We start from the raw sequence: 6,000 nt of genomic DNA on the forward strand, positions 1-6,000 counted from the left end.
AGACAAGTGACTTCACATGGACTGTTCCGACTAGTCTTGACTCAATAATGAGTTGGCAACGAGTTGTTAAACTAACCAATGCACTCATTGAATACAGGAGGTGCATCTTGTTCCTGTATGTCTACATGACAGGTCTTCATTCACTTTGAGTTTTCCTGCGTTTTCAGATTCAGTGGTTATAGGGCCTTCAGAGTTTGAACGCAATCCACAAACTTCTATTTTTAGGGAGGCCATACTGATGAATATCCACACGTATTTTATTGACAAAAGTAGCCTATTACTAATTGTCATCATAACTTGCACATCATCTTATGCTGACTTCTATTACATTGTTGGTTAAAATGTAAAAATTGCACTGGCTCATATTCCCTGATTTTTCTCTCCAGGACACAGGTACTATTGAGGTACATTGGCTTCACTCCTAAAGGTGGAGAAGCTCTGTTAATGGGATTGCCGCCATGGGCTGTACAATCATTGCATAGGCTAGCTTCTCAACTGTATCTCACGGTCTCCAGACTGGAAGAGGTTTGTGGTGTCCTTCGTTAATTTTTCTTCTGTTCCTAGTTGCCTTGAGAGAAACGGTGACGTAACTTTTGAATGCACCACGTTCAATAGGGATTGTGACGTTTCAGAACGGAATCGCTTATCCTTTAATCTTGATTACTGTACTGATTCTTGTCTATGTATGAACATGTATGTATGTATGTATGTATCCAGTGCCTTCAGAAAGTATTCATACCCCTTGACTTATTCCACGTTTTGTTGTTACAGCCTGAATTCTAAATGGATTAAATTTTTATTTTTTCTCACCCATCTACACACAATACCCCATAATGGCAAAGTGAAAACGTGTTTAAAAATGTTTACAAATGTATTGAAAAATTAAATTCAGAAATATCAAATTTACATAAGTATTCACACCCCTGAGTCAATACATGTTAGAATCACCTTTGACAGCGATTACAGATGTGAGTCTTTCTGTGTACGTCTTTAAGAGCTTTGCACTCCTGTATTGTACAATATTTGCATATTTAATGTTTTATTCTTCAAGCTCTGTCAAGTTGGTTGTTGATCATTGCTAGACAGCCATTTTCAAGTCTTGCCATAGATTTTCAAGCAGATTTAAGTCAAAACTGTAACTCGGCCACTCCAGAACATTCACTGTCTTGGTAAGCAACTCCAGTTGTAGATTTTACATTGTGTTTTAGGTAATTGTCCTGCTGAAAAGTGAATCCATCTCCTAGTGTCTGGTGTAAAACAGACGAAACCAGGTTTTCCTCTAGGATTTTGCCTGTGCATTTATTTTTTATCCTGAAAAACTCCCCAGTCCTTAACGATTACAAGCATACTCATAACATGATGCAGCCATCACTATGCTTGAAAATATGGAGAGTTGTACTCAGTAATGTGTTGTACTGGATTTGCCCCAAATATAACACTTTGTATTTAGGACAAAAAATGAATAGCTTTGCCCATCTTTTGTGGTATTACTTTAGTGCCTTGTTGCAAACAGGATGCATGTTTTGGAATACAGGCTTCCTTGTTTTCACTCTGTTAATTAGTTAGTATTGTGGGGTAACTACATTGTTGTTTTCTCCTGTCACAGCCATTAAACTCTGGAACTGTTTTAAAGTCACCATTGGCTTGGCCTCATGTTGAAATCACTGAGCGGTTTCCTTCCTCTCCGGCAACTGAGTTAGGGAAGGACACCTGTATCTTTGTAATAACTGAGTGTATTGATACCCCATCCAAAGTGTAATTTATAACTTCACCATGCTCAAAGGGATATTCAATGTCTGCTTTTTTTTCATTTAATCTACCAATAGGGGCCCTTCTTTGCGAGGCATTGGAAAACCTTGGCCTTTGTGGTTGAATCTGTCTTTGTAATTCACTGCTCAACTTAAGGACCTTGCAGATAATTGTATGTCTGGGGTACAACGATGAGGTAGTCATTCAAAATTAATGTTAAACACTATTATTGCACACAGAATCCATGCAATTTGTGACTTGTTAAGCACATTTTTACTCCTGAACTTATTTAGGCTTGCCATAACAAAAGGGTTGAATACTTATTGACTCACGACATTTCAGCTTTTCATTTTGATTGAATTTGTTAAAATAAATTGAAAGACATTTTCCACTTTGACATTATGGGGTATATATATATTTTTGTATCAATTTTAACTTCAGGCAACAAAATGTGGAAAAAGTAAAGGGGTGTGAACTTTCTGAAGGCAATGTAATTGTATATTGATTTTCTGCATACTATACCAATTTGTGCGATGATACTGTCACTTTAGAAATGAAGTGTATGCTTACTGATTTAAAATAATATGCAGAAATTGCTATATTTTTTTATTTATTTAGCATTCCTGTATATGTCAGAATTCTATTGTTGTTTTTCCTCCAAAGGTTTTTGTTTACTTTTGTGAATAATTCTGTGAGCAGTGCCATATGTTTAGAAGTGTCGGTAATGTCCTACTGATGACTAGAATAAGGCGTTGTCTGACGAGAGAGAACATGGTTTCAGCCCTTTGGTCTAACAATCTAAGATAGTCCAGTATTGCTTCTTACAGTACCTATATACCCTCTCTGCCTATTGGATGACGTCACCACATTACACATCAAACTCCTTTCCTCAGTTGGAATTGTTCAACTTTTTACCAGAAGAGGGAGCTGTCTGTCCTCATTGCCATGTTTTTCTTCAACAGTCAAGGCGTTTCTTTAACTTTTTGATGGTTTTTAATGCTCATATCACTTTGGAAGGATGCACAGTGCTATACTGTTGATTAAATTAATTGTAAAAGACTCTGTCTCTGTTTTTAATGGTACTTATCCATTGCGCAAGGACTGTGTTTAGCTCTCTCTCTACTCTGGTTCACACTTGTGCCGCAGCAAAATACATTTTCTTCAGCTATCTAGTTTTTAAAACCCATGTTTCATACATAACATGTTATTGGCTGCTGATTGTGCCCCAGGCTTCCTGTTGGCTTGGGCTTTTGGAAGACACTTGTCCAATCCCAATTCAAACCTTAGCCCTTGCCCCCTATGCACCTTTAGAAGTAATATGGTAATTGCTCCATCTCGCCCTCTGATAGGCTAGGAGGAATTTTCTGCATATTGTATTTATGGAATTCCCTGAGACCTCCGTAAGTGCATAGGGTCGATTTGGGATTGGGCAAGTGTCCACCTCTCTCTCGCTGCCTTACTGCTTCAGTTTTTCTCACTACCAAGGTCTAAACTGCAATCAGTGCCACCACGTCCACTTTGGTTTAGACCATCTGTCTGGAAGTCAATGCATGTGGATGGTCTGATAATGGGGACCTTTCAGAGTCCATTGTCTTTGGTTATGCATTTTTCATTATAAACTGTTATTTGTTAATTTAATGCTTTACTCCTCTCTCAAAACTTCATAAAATCATGTTTTTCTTTTATGGAATTTGAAGCATTTTTATTTTCTTAAAAAAAAATATATATATATATATATATATATATATATATATACATTGCTGCATTTATTTTGTCCATAATCATTTATCCTGTTTCTTTATTTACACTATCCATTATCATAGACATTAATCACTGTGATGCAATCATGTCTTGTCACTTGAATCACAAAAGACCAAGAAAACCCTAGTTGGGCTGATTCTCCACCCTTCTCCTGAGTCCAGAAGCATGCAGTCATGGATTTAACAATGGTGGAAACTACCTCAAACGCTTACACTCGATGCTTTTAAGTCCTTGATGGAGAGTGTGCACTGCACATGCATGCTTTGGGAGAAGGGTGGAAAATCTGAACGCAACCTTGGACTTTAGTTTCTACAGTGAACTTGAACATGATTCAGTTATCCACATTGGGGTGCACTTGTCCTCCATTTCATCTCCCAGTGATAAGCGGATGCTCTGCCAGTCCACCTTGCTGTCCAACTACAACAATCATCCCTGCAGTGATCACTAGGGGGCGATCTTGGTCTTACTTGTCGTTTGTGCCTTTATCTGAATCTTAACTAAAACTCCTTGGTAAGAATTGTTAGCACCATTTTAGTGTTCTTAAGAAAGGTCTAAGATTCTTTATGCATATAGGCCCAGTACAAACTCACTCCTGTTCCCTTCATCTTGACATCAATAAAAAATTGGATAAAACTTCCAAATCCCCATTTACTTATCTAAATATGTTTTAGTACTTTTGGGAAGCAATGTGGGAAACATGGGAGGTGACCAAAACACGGCCTCAGCTACTGTAGTACAGTATACATTCCTGTCTTCACAAGCCAAACGATCTTATCTGTCAAAAACAGAAAGTTGAAGGTTGTCAAGATGTACAATTTTTTCAGGTTTAAAGAGAGACACGTTTTTCATTGAACAGTCATTTTTATTTGGCGTTTTACTTAATCAAAATAAATTACAAACAAAAGGAATCCGTTCACCTGTCCTGAAGTTAATCTGTTTTTGCAAGTCCTATACATTACAAATCATTAAAAAACATCAACAAAAAATATCTTTAAGGGAGATGTTGAAGGGTGTAAGTAAAAAGAACCAAACATATATTTTACTTCATACTATCAAAGATTGATCATTGATTGTCATACTTTTTTCCTCTGACTGCACAGTGAACATATGACTGGGAGGACCATGAGTAAAAAATAACATGGTGGCCCTAATGATTGATGCAGACTTAAGTCTGGCGCTCACTTAAGCAAACCAGCTTTTAACCTGTAGTGTCATGAATGATTAATACGAGGACCTTCTGGGGTATGTGTTTTAACATGGCCATGAGCGAGCTCTTGGAATCTTACCTGTTGTGATTAAGAAAGCTCAAACTAAGGAGTGTATCGTTATCAAGCCATTCTCTCCTGTAGAAATGTTAGTAGTCTGACCAACAGATAAAACACATTCTTGCAATTTTGTTTGTAGAATGAAAACCACTAGGTATGTGTATATACATACAGTGGGGGAAAAAAGTATTTAGTCAGCCACCAATTGTGCAAGTTCTCCCACTTAAAAAGATGAGAGAGGCCTGTAATTTTCATCATAGGTACACGTCAACTATGACAGACAAAATGAGAAAAAAATCCAGAAAATCACATTGTAGGATTTTTTATGAATTTATTTGCAAATTATGGTGGAAAATAAGTATTTGGTCACCTACAAACAAGCAAGATTTCTGGCTCTCACAGACCTGTAACTTCTTCTTTAAGAGGCTCCTCTGTCCTCCACTCGGTACCTGTATTAATGGCACCTGTTTGAACTTGTTATCAGTATAAAAGACACCTGTCCACAACCTCAAACAGTCACTCTCCAAACTCCACTATGGCCAAGACCAAAGAGCTGTCAAAGGACACCAGAAACAAAATTGTAGACCTGCACCAGGCTGGGAAGACTGAATCTGCAATAGGTAAGCAGCTTGGTTTGAAGAAATCAACTGTGGTAGCAATTATTAGGAAATGGAAGACATACAAGACCACTGATAATCTCCCTCGATCTGGGGCTCCACGCAAGATCTCACCCAGTGGGGTCAAAATGATCACAAGAACGGTGAGCAAAAATCCCAGAACCACACGGGGGGACCTAGTGAATGACCTGCAGAGAGCTGGGACCAAAGTAACAAAGCCTACCATCAGTAACACACTACGCCGCCAGGGACTCAAATCCTGCAGTGCGAGACGTGTCCCCCTGCTTAAGCCAGTACATGTCCAGGCCCGTCTGAAGTTTGCTAGAGTGCATTTGGATGATCCAGAAGAGGATTGGGAGAATGTCATATGGTCAGATGAAACCAAAATAGAACTTTTTGGTAAAAACTCAACTCGTCGTGTTTGGAGGACAAAGAATGCTGAGTTGCATCCAAAGAACACCATACCTACTGTGAAGCATGGGGGTGGAAACATCATGCTTTGGGTCTGTTTTTCTGCAAAGGGACCAGGACGACTGATCCGTGGGGGCCATGTATCGTGAGATTTTGAGTGACAGCCCCAAAACATCACTGCTCTAGAGGAGATCTGC

The sequence above is a fragment of the Coregonus lavaretus genome, assembly GCF_964263955.1.
Source record: "Coregonus lavaretus genome assembly, chromosome: 26".
In the NCBI taxonomy this organism is placed as follows: domain Eukaryota; kingdom Metazoa; phylum Chordata; class Actinopteri; order Salmoniformes; family Salmonidae; genus Coregonus; species Coregonus lavaretus.